Source organism: Sceloporus occidentalis, unplaced genomic scaffold (genome assembly GCF_023333645.1).
Source record: "Sceloporus occidentalis isolate IW3139 unplaced genomic scaffold, rSceOcc1.0.p SCAF_2, whole genome shotgun sequence".
Classification (NCBI taxonomy): Eukaryota; Metazoa; Chordata; class Lepidosauria; order Squamata; family Phrynosomatidae; genus Sceloporus; species Sceloporus occidentalis.
In genome coordinates, this window is record NW_028316982.1 from 45,281,015 (window position 1) to 45,296,258 (window position 15,244).

The following is a 15,244-nucleotide window of genomic DNA, read 5'->3' on the forward strand; positions in this document are numbered from 1 at the left end:
CAGCCATTTCCTGTGAGTTTCCCACTATTTTTTCTTGCCATGTATCCTCAGTGTTTTCCACACTTTGCTTTCTGCTTCATTAGTCCTTTCTTCTGACTTGTGGTCTTTTATATTTTTGCTGTCCATTAAACTCTGTAATTTTTAATTATTTCAGCTAGTCCAATTAATATTTTATAGAAAATCTTTGCATTTTTTCCCATAACTCCTATCTTATTTAGGGTGATATCCTCTTCATTCATTGCATAGAATAAAATTACATCCTACGCAGGAGTTACTGGATCACAGTATTGTACAATCATGCAGGCATTGTTTCATAGCAGAACATTAGATTCAGGTTCCTGCCCACTATTTAGGAGACTTATGGAACCATCTCTAATGCAAGCTGTGAAAACTGCTGCTGTTTATGTAACCACATTTAAATTAGCATAAAGTTACAGCTGAAGTCTGACCTGAATCTAACAGCTTAACTTTTTTGTTAGTCTCAGCTAGAATCCATTGTTGTTTTTAATTACCATCAAGTTGATTTTGACTTATGGTAACCTTATGAATGAGATACTTCCAAGTAAGTTCACTCAGGGCTGTGGTTTTCTTGATAGTCTATCTATCTTGAATGCAATCTTCCTCTTTTCCACCTTACAGAGCATTATTGTCTTTTCTAGTGAGTCATGTCTTCTGATGATATGGCCAAAGAATGACATTATCAGTTTAGGACCTTATTTTTTTCCAACATTCTGGGCATGGGTAGGGGCCACTCAGGGATGTGTGCAACTGAGAAAAAACTGATTTTACTGCACACTGAAGTATCCTCAAAATGGCCCCATTCCATCGCCTGGCACTAGGCCATTTCCATTTAGTACTGAGGTGCGTCCTTTGGCTCTGACAGAAAAGTTCTGGTGGAACAAAATGGCACGTCTCAGCATTGAATGGGAAAGGTTTGGTGTCGGGTGATGGAATGGGGCCATTTTGAGGACGCTTCGGTGTGCTGTAAAATTAGTTTTTTCTTGGTTGTATGTGGCCCTGAGCAGCCCCTACCTGTGCCCAGAATGTTTTTTAAAATGCATGTGGTAAGGTCCTTAGTCATCTTGGCTTCAAGTGAGAGTTCAGGCTTGATTTGGTTTTGAACACAAGTTCATTGAATCAGTTGCTCAGTGATGAGTTAAACTGTAGATAAACTCCATTAGTTAAAACTTGTAGATAAAGTGCATTGGAAATAATATTTATAATTATTCGTACTCATATTGGAAAACAGTTTTCCCAAAAGTTGATAAACCCTGATGGGAAGAATAAGAGAAAAGGAAGAATTTTGCACAATTTTCTCCTGGGCTTTGAATGTCCTGGAGTGTTTTGGAGGAATTATTCTGCAGAGAAAAACATATCCTCCCCCCATGTCTTTTTACCAGCAGAATAATTCCTCTACAGCAATTCACATTCAAGTACAGGGGCAATACTGTGAAGGAATATTTTTTTTTCCCCACAGTGGGGGGAAAAAACCTACCATAATAATTCATTCTCACATGGAACTAACAACAGGATGCAGGCCAATGTTCGTTCCAACACAAGCTGTCTTTATATGTTACATTTTCTTTTAAAAACATATTCGGGGTAGCTGTGGTATACACCCCAAATTGTAGCATTTGAAATTGAACAAGCAGCCTCATCAGAGGGTAAGGAGAGTTGCTGCTTGCTCCACCTGTGGAGTTAACAGAAAACCATAATTTGTTGCTGTGCAGAATTGGGTGAAAAAAATGGCCATAAGATTTAATGTGAAATTGCCCAGCTCTGGGAACTGAGTGCTGAACTAATGGTTGGAAACATTACAAAGTTTCAATTCCCATTCACACACAAACAACAACAACAACAACAACAACAAAACAACAAACCCTGCATTTGAAAAACATGTACATGTTTGAAAAATACACACAGATGGGGATATGTAGAATAAAACAGGCATTAGTCAATGAACATTAAAAAATTTGCATACGTATTTAAAAATTCACCCATTTGACAAATACACATAAAACTGTGCTAAAAATACAAAAGCATTTCTATGCAGAAACAAAAGGGCTCACAAGTATATAAGTGGAATAAAATGAGTCTAAGCAATAGAAAAATGAGAACCTAAATTAAACAAAAGCTGATAGAATTACCCATCATTATTTCTGTGTAACATGTGAAAATAGTTCTTCATTGATTTTTAAAATATGAGGTGTTATATAGGTGGTATCCAGACCGGCGCAAAGCGCCGGCCTGGATACAAACTAGGGTTGCCTTAATAACTCTAGGGCATACTCTGTACATCAAAATGGCGGCATCCTGTCTACATGGGCACCACCATTTTGACATGATGGGCGCGCCGTGTCCAAATGGCATGGTGTGGGCGTCACATCCTGGTGCTGCTGCAGGGTGCTTGTGGCGCCCTTTCAGCGGCGCCAGAAGGAGCTCCATTTTGGAGCTCCTTCTGCCACGCATATCGCTGGCCTGGCCTTTAAATAGCCGCACCAGTGATACAGAGAGAAAGGGGCCAAGTGGCCCCTTTCTCCCTTTCTCCACCGCTGTCGGGGTGTCCTTTGGGGCCCAAGGACACCCCTTTCCAGGCCGTGGGGAAGCAGCATTTGCCACTTCCCCAAGGCCAGGAAAAACGGCAGATTGGGGACTCCAGGGCTGCTGCTGTGGCAGCTGAGGCCCTGATCTGTCAGGGAAAGGGGTGGGAGCAGGCCTTCCCAAAGGGGCGGTCTGTATCCCACCATAGTTATTCTCCATGATGTCTTGCTGTTAATGCACACCACTGGCACAACTCCTCCTTTCAAAAAGTAACATTATTCAGAGGCTACATCCACACCAAAGAAATAATCCAGTTTGAAACCATTTTAACTGCCATGGCTCAATGCTATGGAATTATAGGAACTGTAGTTCATTGTGGCACTATAACTCTCTGACAGAGAAGACTAAATGTCTCACAAAACTACATTTCTCAAAATTCCACAGCCATGGCAATTAAAGTGGTGTCAAACAGGATTATTTCTGCAGTGTAGATGCAGACATAGGCCCAAAACAAACAGGCAAAAAGTGCCAGCTTCAGGCCAATCCAGAGGCATGGTGTGTAGATGACTCATGCCCCTGGAACATCTGGAAGCTGTGCTGAAGCTGGCTAATGTGGCTCAAAGCTGGCCACAAAAGGAGTGGAGAAAAACTACTCTTTGCCAGTGGTCTTTTCCAGACTGCAGAACGGCCAGCCTCAGGACCACATAGTCTGGTCGCATGGTCCTGCACCACTCAGGGCTGGAGTGACCAGAGTCTGTTTGACCCCTAGATATGTTTTAATTTATAAAATGTTACTAATATGGTTTGGCTCCAGCCTTTCCCCCTAACACAGAATTTCAAATAAATGCTGTAAGCCAGGATGAGCACTAAAGAATATTTCAAGAACACTTGAGACAGAATAGTTCTAAAGAAAATCTCTAATTCTAAGGAGTTCAATATATGCAAAGAGTGTTCTTTAAATAAAGAAAAAAATTAATAATAACAATCAAGGGTTGGTTGGAAATTAAATGTTGTCTTCCACAGTAGGTCTATGGGGTTTTGAACGTATGGATCAGTTATATGTGTCCTGCAGTTGGTTGTCAGTTCTAAATTCTGAAGTCAGCAGCTGGTGACATGACCACAACTGCCTTCTGCTATTGCTTGCAGTTTGGCACTCTCAAAACCAGGCTGATTTATTAGACGTAACGTGTTCTTTATTTACTCAGACTATTGTGTATCTATCAGAAACACAAGGGAGCACTGAACCAAAGTCAATTGACCAAAGAAATCTGAGCAGGTGTTTAATTTTTCTATTGAAATAAATGAGGACCTAATGTGCTTGACATTGGCTGGACTATCCACCTATTTTATGAGGATTTTTTTTCTTAATTTATTGAATAGACGTTGTTGTAGCTCAACTGATTTAACCTTTCTAAATTAGAAGGCATCATTTCTAATAACTTCTATGCACTGTAATGTGGTTTGTTTTTGTTGTTGTTTGTTTTTTTGTTATTGTGTGTCTTCAAGGCATTTCCGAATTATGGCAACCCTAGAGGAACCTATTATAGGGTTTCTTGACAAGATTTGTTCAGAGGGGGTTTGCCACTGCCTTTGTTAGAGGCTGAAAGAATGTGATTTGCCCAAGGTCAGCCAGTGGGTTTCCATGACTGAGCAGAGATTCAAGCCATGATCTTTAAAGTTGTAGTCTAATTCTCAAACCAAGGCTCTTTTTACTGTGAGTAGTACCCCACAGTACTCACAGTGGAATGAAGTGGCTTATTGGTTAAAATAATAATAATAATAATAATAATAATAATAATAATAATTTGTTTTATTTATATACCGCTATTCCAAAGATGCCAGTTCTGATGATTGGGAGATCAGAAGGTTGGCAGTTCGAGGCTCGGGTGTTGCATGATGGGGGTGAGCTCCTGTCACGAGTCCCAGCGTCTGTCAACCTAGCAATTCGAAAGCATGCAAATGCAAGTAGATAGATAGGTACCACTTCTCAGTGGGAAGGTAACAGTGTTTGGTGCAGTCATGCTGGCCACATGACCACCAGAGCAGTCCTCGGACAATGCTGGCTCTTCGGCTTAGAAACAAAGATGAGCACCGCCCCCTACAGTCAGTTACAACTAGACATTCATGTCAAGGGACTACCTTTACCTTTAGTACCTCACAAATCCCACAATGAACTCTCCTCGGGTGTATTTTATACTCCTACAGAAACTTCTTCCAGTAGTTTAACATTTCAAGAGCAGTGCAATACTGAAAATATTATTTTCTACAGTAAAATCTGCAGTAAATCCTGTGGGGAATCATGGTGACAGGTGGCTCTGATCCAGTCTGGATGAATTTACATGATATTAACTTTTACTGTGTCTTTATTGCTGTGTTTCAGTTTTTCATAATATTGTAAGCCATGCTCAGACATCATTTGGGCTAGTAATGTGAGTCATAAATTCGGAAAAGAATACATACATAAATACATAGATAACACAAATACATAAGTAACAGCATGCAAAGAATAGTGGAAAGGCTTCTATACAGGAAGACCCTCCAAACAGACGGTCTTTCTAAATAACTGCCTCCCAAGAAGGAGGTGGGTATATGCCATGAGTGATCCTCACCACTATGTGTGCTCTTGATGGACACAACAATTTATTTGTTACATTCTTTTTTCCAGGTATATTAAGGCAAGATATGTGACTCTCCTTCTCCTGACTTCATCCTCACAACTCTATGATAGGTTGGTTGGACTGAGAAAGTTTGTCCTAAGGTGACCTTGTAAGTATTATGGCTCCATTGAAAATTTGAAACTGGATTCCCCGTTACAGTGCAACACCCTAGCACCCATAGCACCTGGTTCTAACTCTCCTAGCTGGAGGGTTATTTGAATTTTTACATGTCTTAAGATGGTCCACAGAAGCCCAGCTCACCTTAAGATCAGTTGATATGGGAAGGAAGCCGTCCAATAAGAATTGGAGGAAAAGGCCACAACTTTATTAACAAACAGCACAAAGGGTAGGGTTGGCCCAAAGCATAAGGTCTGGATCTGGAAACATCAATCAACACCTTGGTTGATTGATGTAAGGTTGCTTGGTCACAACCAAGCATCGGGATGAGGTAGGGGCAACAGGAACGCCCTCTCGCATATATGTAACTGGTCAGTTGCATATTCCAATAAGCCCCTAGTCACTGGGAGATGTTCACTCAATGTAGCTCCCGCAATGGCCACGCTGCCTGCCCTCAGTGCTCCCGGATCCAATGGACTCCCGATCCAGTGCTACGGAGCACTGAAAACCACACCCACCAAAACCAGGACCAAACAAAGTTGTGACAAAAACACCCTAGCTGAGGGAGGGAGGGAGGGACAGCAGAGTTAAAATGGCACTGGATGGTGCATGACATGGCCTTCAATAGGCCTGCCCACCAATAGGGAACCTGGAAAGAGCAAAGGCACTGCCTCCCAGGCCCCTTCCACCAAGGGGGTCTGAGCCAGACAATCATGGCTTCTTCCCTTTTGCAATGCCAGCTGGGACATGTAGTCCCAGCACCCAGTCCAAAAGAGCCTCCCATTCTGCCCCAGCAGCCAATGGTGGGCCTTCCTGTCAGCCCAAAGGCTGCTAGAGTGAGACAGGCCTCCGCAAATGTGGAGACTAGGGTGCCTTCCATCCCAGCAACAATGCTGGCCCGGTAAGTCGGGCGGCGTCATTTAAGTTACAGCCTGAATGAAATTCAGAACATTCTTAGTGGTGGGCTTATCTCTTGGAAATTTTTTCCTGAAGCAGGCAAGTTTTACTCCTTGCTTTTAAGTGGGATTTAAAGTCCTTTTGATTTTAATATGCTTTTCAGTCAAACTGTGAATTGATAAATCTTATTTTTAATGCCATTTCTTTCTGGATTTAATGGTAATTCATTTTGTATTGGGCTGACAATTTTGATGCTTTTAGTTATATGTTTTTAATATAATGATGTTAAATATTTATATTAACTGCAAGGTTCTTATAAGATGACATACACATACTTAAATGACTAAGGAGCTGTGCAGACCACCCCTAAAGGGGAGGCCTGCAGCCTCCTCCGTCTTCACCAGATCAGGGCCACACACTACAGCCCTGATATGGCCTTTCTGCAATGCAAAAAGGAGCCGCAAGAAGCGGCTCCTTTTGCACCCTTAAAAAGGGTGCCAGTACTACTGGCGCCATGGCTTTACAGGGTTCCTTTGATGCTATGTCATCTAGATGCAGTGCCAGAGGAGAGCATCATGCCGGCCTGGAGGTGGAGCTGGGGCATGCATCATGTGCGCCCCTAAGTATCTATTATCATGCATGTGTGTCATGAGACTAGGAATAGAACTATTTATTAATGATGCCTTCAGTCAGACTAGGAAGATGCATGAAAGGTTATTTCCAGTAATTATACTTGTATGAGAAGCAAATAAGTGCAAAACAAACCATCCCAAAGGGGCAGGCTGGAGGTGGCTAGTTTTCCTCTGGAGGGACACTGGAGTAGCCAAACTGCGCGGCATCCCTCCACCCCCAAAAGAACTGGAAAACTGGGTTCTTCTTCGGATGCCACATGGACATCACGAGTGCACCATTGGTGCACTCATGACATAAGTGACATGCAGTTATTTATTTATTTATTTAGGTATTTATATCCCACCCTTCAGCCCTAATGGCTCCCAGGGCGGCTTACAATTGTTATTTTTAATCAGACAGTTCCCTGCCCTCAGGCTTACAATCTAAAAGACACGAAACAAAAGGAGAAGGGAATGGTGGAGGGAAAGGGGATGAGGTCCAGTGGTTCTTCTCTCCCTCTGAGGCCTAGACCAAGGCAGATGGATTGGAGGGAGGGCTCTTCCTTCTTCCAGGCTAGTCCCGATGGAGCTGGACCTGCCTGGTGAACTCCCTCTCAGGCCGGCGGATGGCAGTTATGGAGGGCGGAGTCTCCTTCCTTCAGGCTGGCCCTGATGGAGCTGGACCTGCCTGGTGAACTCCCTCTCAGGCCGGCGGATGGCAGTTATGGAGGGCGGAGTCTCCTTCCTTCAGGCTGGCCCTGATGGAGCTGGACCTGCCTGGTGAACTCACTCTCAGGCCGGCGGATGGCAGTTATGGAGGGCGGAGTCTCCTTCCTTCAGGCTGGCCCTGATGGAGCTGGACCTGCCTGGTGAACTCCCTCTCAGGCTGGCGGATGGCAGTTATGGAGGGCGGAGTCTCCTTCCTTCAGGCTAGTCCTGATGGAGCTGGACCTGCCTGGTGAACTCCCTCTCAGGAGTTATGTCTATATGCTGCACATTACTTAAGTCATGACGGTGGGCCTCATATGGACAGGAGGCCACCTTTACGATGACAATGTGACTTGCTAGAGTTAGGGAGCGTGCAGTTGGTATGCGGTCCCTAACCATAGAACTGCTGCCTGGACGCTGCCTCTTGATGGTATGTACTAGGCCATGGGGTCTAGAAAGGTGCACTTTTTTTTTTTTTAGAAATAATGCAGTTTGACACCACATTAACTGCCATGGCTCCATCCTACAGAATCCTGGGATTTGTAGTTTTGTGAGGCACTCGCAAGCTAAAGACCTCATAAAACTACAAATCCCAGGATTTTATAGGATGGTGCCACCACACCATGGTGTCAAACTGCATTATTTCTAGAGTGTAGATACATCTTAGGGGATTATTGAACTGCTGAAAAATGTGTCTTACTGCTGCTGAACTGAAGCTTCATTCGGGCTGTACCCTGGTGGTATCGCATGGCTTTTCTCCCCAAAACCACCATCTGGGTACAGCCCAGCTGCAATGTGGGTCTCTGAACTCACTTTGGCAGCAAGATTTCAAAGTTGGGAGCTTTCCGAATTTGAAAAATGGCCATCGAAGCGAGTTCGGGGACCTGCATTGGAGCCAGGCTGTACCCAGATGGTGGTTTTGGGGATAAAAGCCATGCAATGACACCAGAGTACAGCCTGAATGAAGCTTCAATTTAGCAGTGGTAAGATGCATTTTTAGTGGTGCAATAATCTCCATTGTTGTATTAGAAGGCAGCTCTTCTGCACATCTTGAACATACATAAGAACTGAAGAGTCTTACATTTCTTTGCAGGTGTGTGTGCTAGTGTATGTGTATAAGAGGGATCCAATAAAGTGGACAATTGCTTATCCATCTTCTCTACTCCCACACTGATAATATCTTCCTAGAGTACAGAATGCAGTTTGCCTCAGAGTATTTTACTGGCAATGACTCTCAAGTGAGTTTCTACAGCAAGAAACATGTACAATCACTGATTGTATTTTCACCTTTCCTTCCTTTCACCTCTTTCCTTCACTCTTAATAATCTCTTCCCTCCCTTCTCTTGTCCATGATCAGTCTCTCTCTTTCTTGCTCTCTGTCCGCTGATTTACTTCATGTTCTGTGAAAGAGATTCATTGGAACTGCTTGTGCACAACTACTGTGTGCACATCGTTTGCTGAATATTGTTGTTCCATATCTTGCTGAAAACAATTAACTGAAAAGTTGATTGAAAACACCAAGTGGTGATGAAAGTGATGTCTCATCTTAACTAAAAATGGTCAATAAAATTTAAATAAAAGCAGATATGCTCCTCGGGTCATAGTAACAGATTTAAACACTGTTGAAAAACCATCAATAAATAGAAACAATCAAACTTGTCAGCTACAATTTAGTCCAAATGCCTATGTAGGCCTGTATTTGCCCAAAGGTTGAAGAACATTAGATAAGGCCACACTAAATTATCTTAGCAGGAAATACCAGAGCTTGAGAACCTCCAGTGAGAAATCCATCTTCCATGTCTCCATCAGCATGCTTTTATTGGTGACTGGGCAAACAAACAAACAAGGATTCCAACAAAGATCTGAAAACTTGACAGAGATCTCAGCCATTTATTTTGAGCCATTCATGCTTTCTCACAAATAGCCATTTGCCACTACTCTTACCCACTTTACCAATTCCTCACTTGTCCAGCTGTTTTTATAAGAATGAAAGGGCACAGGAGAAATCAGGGGCAGCTGGTGGTCTACATATTGCTAGGGCTATAAATCCACTATGGGATTTAGTTTGAAATTTAAAGGAGCTATTAAAGTGTTATCCCAAAAAAACATTCAGCACCTTGAATAACTCTTTTAAAGTTTAGCATGGCATTAAGACCACTAGCTGCCTCTCAGCTACACATATGGTGGATTACAGATGAAAATAGAATTCATATCCATGCATGGTGAAATAATATAACATAGAACCTTCTGTGATGTCTGTATAGGTTGCATGCAGGATGTAAACTACAGCAACATCTCCTTAGAGTAATCATGAAAATTCCTGTTTTACAATGCATGCCTTATATTTTGTATAAAAACTAATACTGGACTGAGTTATTTGAAAATATTCTAAATTCTTTCTAAGTGTGGCTAACACCTAGAAAGGTTCTGAGGTCAGTTGAATGTACTGAGACAGAACCAAGAGGGAAAAAGAAGATTAAGCAATGTACAAGGATTGAGTTATTAGAAAAACATTCTAAGTTCTTTCTAAGCATGGCTAACACCTGATCATTTATCTACAAATAGAATTTTAGGAAAGTGCAGTATATTGCAAATTCTGACATACAGTATCTAAGATTTTAGTCCAAAAATGCCCTCCTCTATGTATAAAGAATTATTCCTTTGCTTGTATGGTATTTGTGATAATCGCTTTGGCACATCAGTGCAACCCTTCTGTCATAAACACTTGAAGGAATAGGATAAGGGCAGAAATAAAAAAAAATCAGAATCAAATGCTGAAGCAAAGAAACATTTTATTGGAGGAATGTCAGTGATACTGTTCCAATCTAACCTTGTAGAGAATCTGGTCCATGGTAATAGTTTGTAGCAGTAAAGCTAATGTCAGTACAAAAGAACAAACTCTAAGACTTGGCATCACTAAGCTCTAATTCTTGGCATTATCCTGAAAATAATTAATGAGGATCAACTTTCAGCAATTAAAATATATTTCCTCTGGCAATGTGTACAGTGGATCATGTTTTTGCTTACAAGTATCTCAAATAATGAGCTGTTTTGCCCTTAGGCTCTGTGTTTCAAAAACAAAGAATAAGAAAAAACAGAGTTATGATTGTGACTTAGTTTGATGCAGCTGGTTTGGAAAGATAACTTCTTGAGATGCTCTACCTGGCCCTTCTCCTAATCCCTGAGGGTCTTTTCATTTGAAGGAATTATTACAAGTGCCTGCTAGCTGTATAGATTTAGAAGAATGTTAATTGCTGTGGTGTGATTTTAAAAGCCCATATCAAAGTAAATCACCATGGTGCTAGCACACTTGATTAGATGTTTCCAAAAATATGCTGAGTGGGTATATCAGATGGCTGGATTTGATTTTCTCACTTTAATACTTTGGTGTGCCTTCATTTGGCTGGGTGGATGAATAACTCATCCTGAAAACTAATGATGCTCATCAACACTCTTCTTTATTTATACAGTTAGTCCTCATCATCCAGGGATTTTTATCCATGAATTCAATCACTCATGGTTTGAAAATATTCAATATATATATATATTCCAGAACGTGAACCTTAATTTTGCCATTTTATATAAGAGACACCATTTTGCTATGCCCTTGTATTTCATGAGACTTGAGTATCTGTGGATTTTTGTATTTATGAGGAATCCTGGAACCAAACCAGCGGATACCGAGGCCCCACTGTATAATCATATTATTTTATTCAAAGCATTTTAAATCTGCTCCTTAGCCAAAATGGCTCCCAGAGCGGTTTATGGACATTCAAAGACATTTTTGTCCACAGGCTTATGAATGACAATGACAAAACAAAAAAGGAGCAGAAAGGAAAGAGAAGAAAACAACTTGCTTTTCAGCTGGGTTCAGGGAATGTTCCTCCTTTCTAGTTCATCTTCCTCAACCCTCATCTTCCTCTGATATATTTTGCTGGAATGGCTGCTGCTGCTGATAGTTGAAGGAAGTGTTTGATTATTCTAACCTTTCAACAGAGCAGATGGCATGGTCCTGCTACCATTGCATCTACCTCTGCTTCTGACTCAAGGAATGTGTAATTGCACTGCCACCAGTGGGCTGAGTCCCCTGTGAACTTCCCTGAGCTTCAGCCTTTGGGTTCTCACCTAGGAACTGTCTGGAGGGAATGCTGACTGACTGACTAAGGTCCAAAACACATTGAAGAAATAATCCAGTTTGAGACTCCTTTAACTGCCCTAGCTCAGCACTAAGTAATCCTGGGAATTGCAGTTTATTTTGGCACCAGTGTTCTCTGACAGAGAAGGCTAAATGTCTCACAAAACTGCAGTTCCCAGAACACCCTAGCATTGAGCCAGGGCAGTTAAAATAGTCTCAAACTGGATTATTTCTGCAGTGTGTTTTGGACCTCAGACAGTGAACGGGAGCAGCTCATACTGCGATTATAGACTTGTGATAACATTTCTTTATTCACTTTATTCTAATTGATCAGGGAAAACTTAATCCAAAAGCCATTAGAGAACAGAAAGTACCAATATTAGTATTAATGAGCTAGTATATTAAAAGGGAGATAAGTGGATAAAAATGTGACTTAAAATAGCTATGCTTGTCACTTATAGCATGAGGAAAAAAATCCACATTAGTGAGGTCTGCATAAATGATAGAAACTATTTACTCAGCAAAGAAATCTTTGGTTGGAATGGAAAGAGTGAGAAAAATCAAAGCAGTATGCTGAAATTTGCATATACTATTTGCTCCTTTAGTGAATCTCGCATGTTTTTCCAGGTCACTGCAGCCCATAGGTTGTATGTCCAGGCCTTCTCCTAACCACTGGATGCTTCCATTTAATGGCTTGTGACTAAAATGGAAGTTCTCGCTGTCCAAATATCCTTGCTTCATAACAAACAGGGAGGTTTTTTTTTGTTTCTTGGCTAGAGAATTTGAATTTTCATGTAGGGAAGTCCTCGAGCTTGTGGCTACAGGTATGGTTGTTATCCTCCTATTTGCTAGAAAATGGGAGTTCTTCACACATCGTCATTATGCATAAGTGATGACACTTGGTAAATGATTGTGCAGATATTTCAGAAGTATAAAAACTCAGGATGCATGTAGTAGAGATGAAGAACAAAATGTATCAAAAAGGCACAATGAAAGTGAGAAAGATGAAAAAGTCAATACAAATTGAGTGCCTCTAGAGCCAAATTTTGCAATTCCCTTATATTTTCAGTCTTATTGGAAGTTTGTAAACATCTTTTATTTCCCCATTACATTATAGCATGGGACAGTATTCATAAAGTTATCATAGTTAAAGGTGGAAACCCAAAGTGCAAAGGCAAGCTCTTTTAGAAGTAGGCTTTTGAGTGGCAGTTCCTTGCTACCAATTCAGTTTTCAACATTATAAATCAATTAAATGATTTATAAATCATTGACATAATTTAGGAAGCTATTGGGTAATGCATTTTGTCTGCTTGACCAATAAATTGGTTAGCTGAACAATAAATAATTTCTATGACTTATAAATCAGACATATATTATATAAATCAAAACCTTATATATAGGGATAGTGCTTAAAAGATTAATTTATAAATCATAACATAATTAATTAGACCACAGATCACAGAGGAAATAATCACCCATCATTCATTGCCTCACTATAATTCTAGGTATTCAGTTCAAGAACCATAGCAGTGAATGACAGCTAATAAATGAGCATCAATACAACACAAGAGGTTAAGCAAACAATGTTATTGGTATCTATAAAACAAAAACTACTTCTGTGCCCTTTTACTCAACTGCCCTAAACACAGATAAGTTCATTAATTATATTAAAAATATTCATCATTTCTGAAAATTGCTGTTGGTTATAAAGTTACTTATTTACTTTGGACTGTATACAGACAGGCTGAAATCACAGAAAATTTAGGTGAGTTGAAACCTAATTTCAAGGGGTCTCTCTTTAAGTATACTAAGCCTGGATACAATTCAGTGTTGCCATTTTTAATATTTGTGAGAAATCTTTCCTGCTTTGGTGGAGGAGGAGAAATTTCAGCTATTGTCTCTCCTTTTAGCAAACAGTGATCAGGTAGTTGTCTCTATCATCACCTGGTCCCTTTATTAGCTGTCAGTTTCCACTGTATTAAGCTTCATTATGCATCCTGTAGGTAAGAAGAGATGGTGGAAGAGCCAGGATACTGGAATTAGGAGCTATGGTATCTCCGTCTCCTACTTTATTGATGAATTTAAGGAGGGGAGAAGTTTACCTTCAATGCATTGCAACCTATTAGGCTACCATATTGTTTCTAGAATTGAGAAGAGTGGGATGGAAAGATGATCAATATCTTGAGTTCTGGTCAAGCTGCCCGATGAAGTGAATGACCTCATTGTGACCCAATCTGTTTTCCCCAAAGATCTACCTCCAAATAATTAATATCTGGAAGTACTATTCATCACTTTGCACAGTCATTGCAGAACAAAGTCATATGCAACCAAAACATGTCACTGCGGTTGTGATTGGTTGTTTCCAAGAAGGCTTGCAATGAGTGGGAGTGAGTCTTTGTGTAAATTAAACTTTACTTGTAATGACAAACCATTACATGCTCTGTTGGTGTAGAAAATGGCATTTTTCTTTGAGCTGGGTAACTCTGGAAGATTATTTAAATAAATGGTACACTTGTACATCCAATTCAATTTCTTGTTAGAATAACCACACATTTTGAAACGTAGTCAGCTCACTTTACCAACACTATTCAGCCATGACTTTTACTTACTAAATTAATTAACATGCCTGCAGATATTGCTGCTATGCTGCCAATCAAGGTTCAGTGTGTTTCTATAGCATCTCCCCAGCTAGGTATCCTCCAGCAAAATTTTCAGATTACCCATGACTCCGTTAAGCAGGAAATCTTGCTTTGTGCAACATATAGAGTTAAATACCGTATATACTCAACTATAAGTCGACCTCATATATAAGTCAAGGGCAAGTTTTGGGCCAAAATTATGGATTTTGATATGACCCATGGATAAGTCGAGTTTAAAACTTGACTTGTAATGAAAGATGTAAAGGATGAAGTAAGGGAAAAGAACTTACAAAAGTCCAGCAGACATAACTATTTGTGTACATACTAAAGGCTGGATGGCTGAGAGAGTAGAAGCAGGTCAGTGGTTCCAGGGCAGATTGACACTTCCCTTTCACCATTATATATGCATTAAAAACAGTACTTACATTGACCCATGGTTAAACTGACTCAGGTTTTTTGGGTCAATTTTTAACCAAAATTTTTAGACTTATACATATACAGTAGTTAAAATTTGGTTTTGGTTTGTGACATTTTTATTCTGATAATAAAAGTGTTGTGTTCCCCCTAAATACATGTTCTTACATCATACATTGACTCATTATTACTGGTGAGACAGGAACACTGTGCACATGCAACTCTGATTCTCCATTCAGTTTAGTAGGGTTTTTCCATTCATTTCAATAGCAGGAATGTCTTCGTACAAGTTAAACAAAAGTAGCACAGATTTTCTGTAACACTGAAGCAAAATGGGAAGATTGTTTCAAAAAAAATATCTGTATGTTCAAGTGTATTATAACTTTATTATTTTCTTAAGACACTCAATATAGGACATAAATGTTCTGTTATATACTTATATCAGACATGCCAAGAATACATTAATATAAAAGCCAACATTTAGAAATGTGTCCTATAAACACTCCATAGCAAATACTGGAAAGA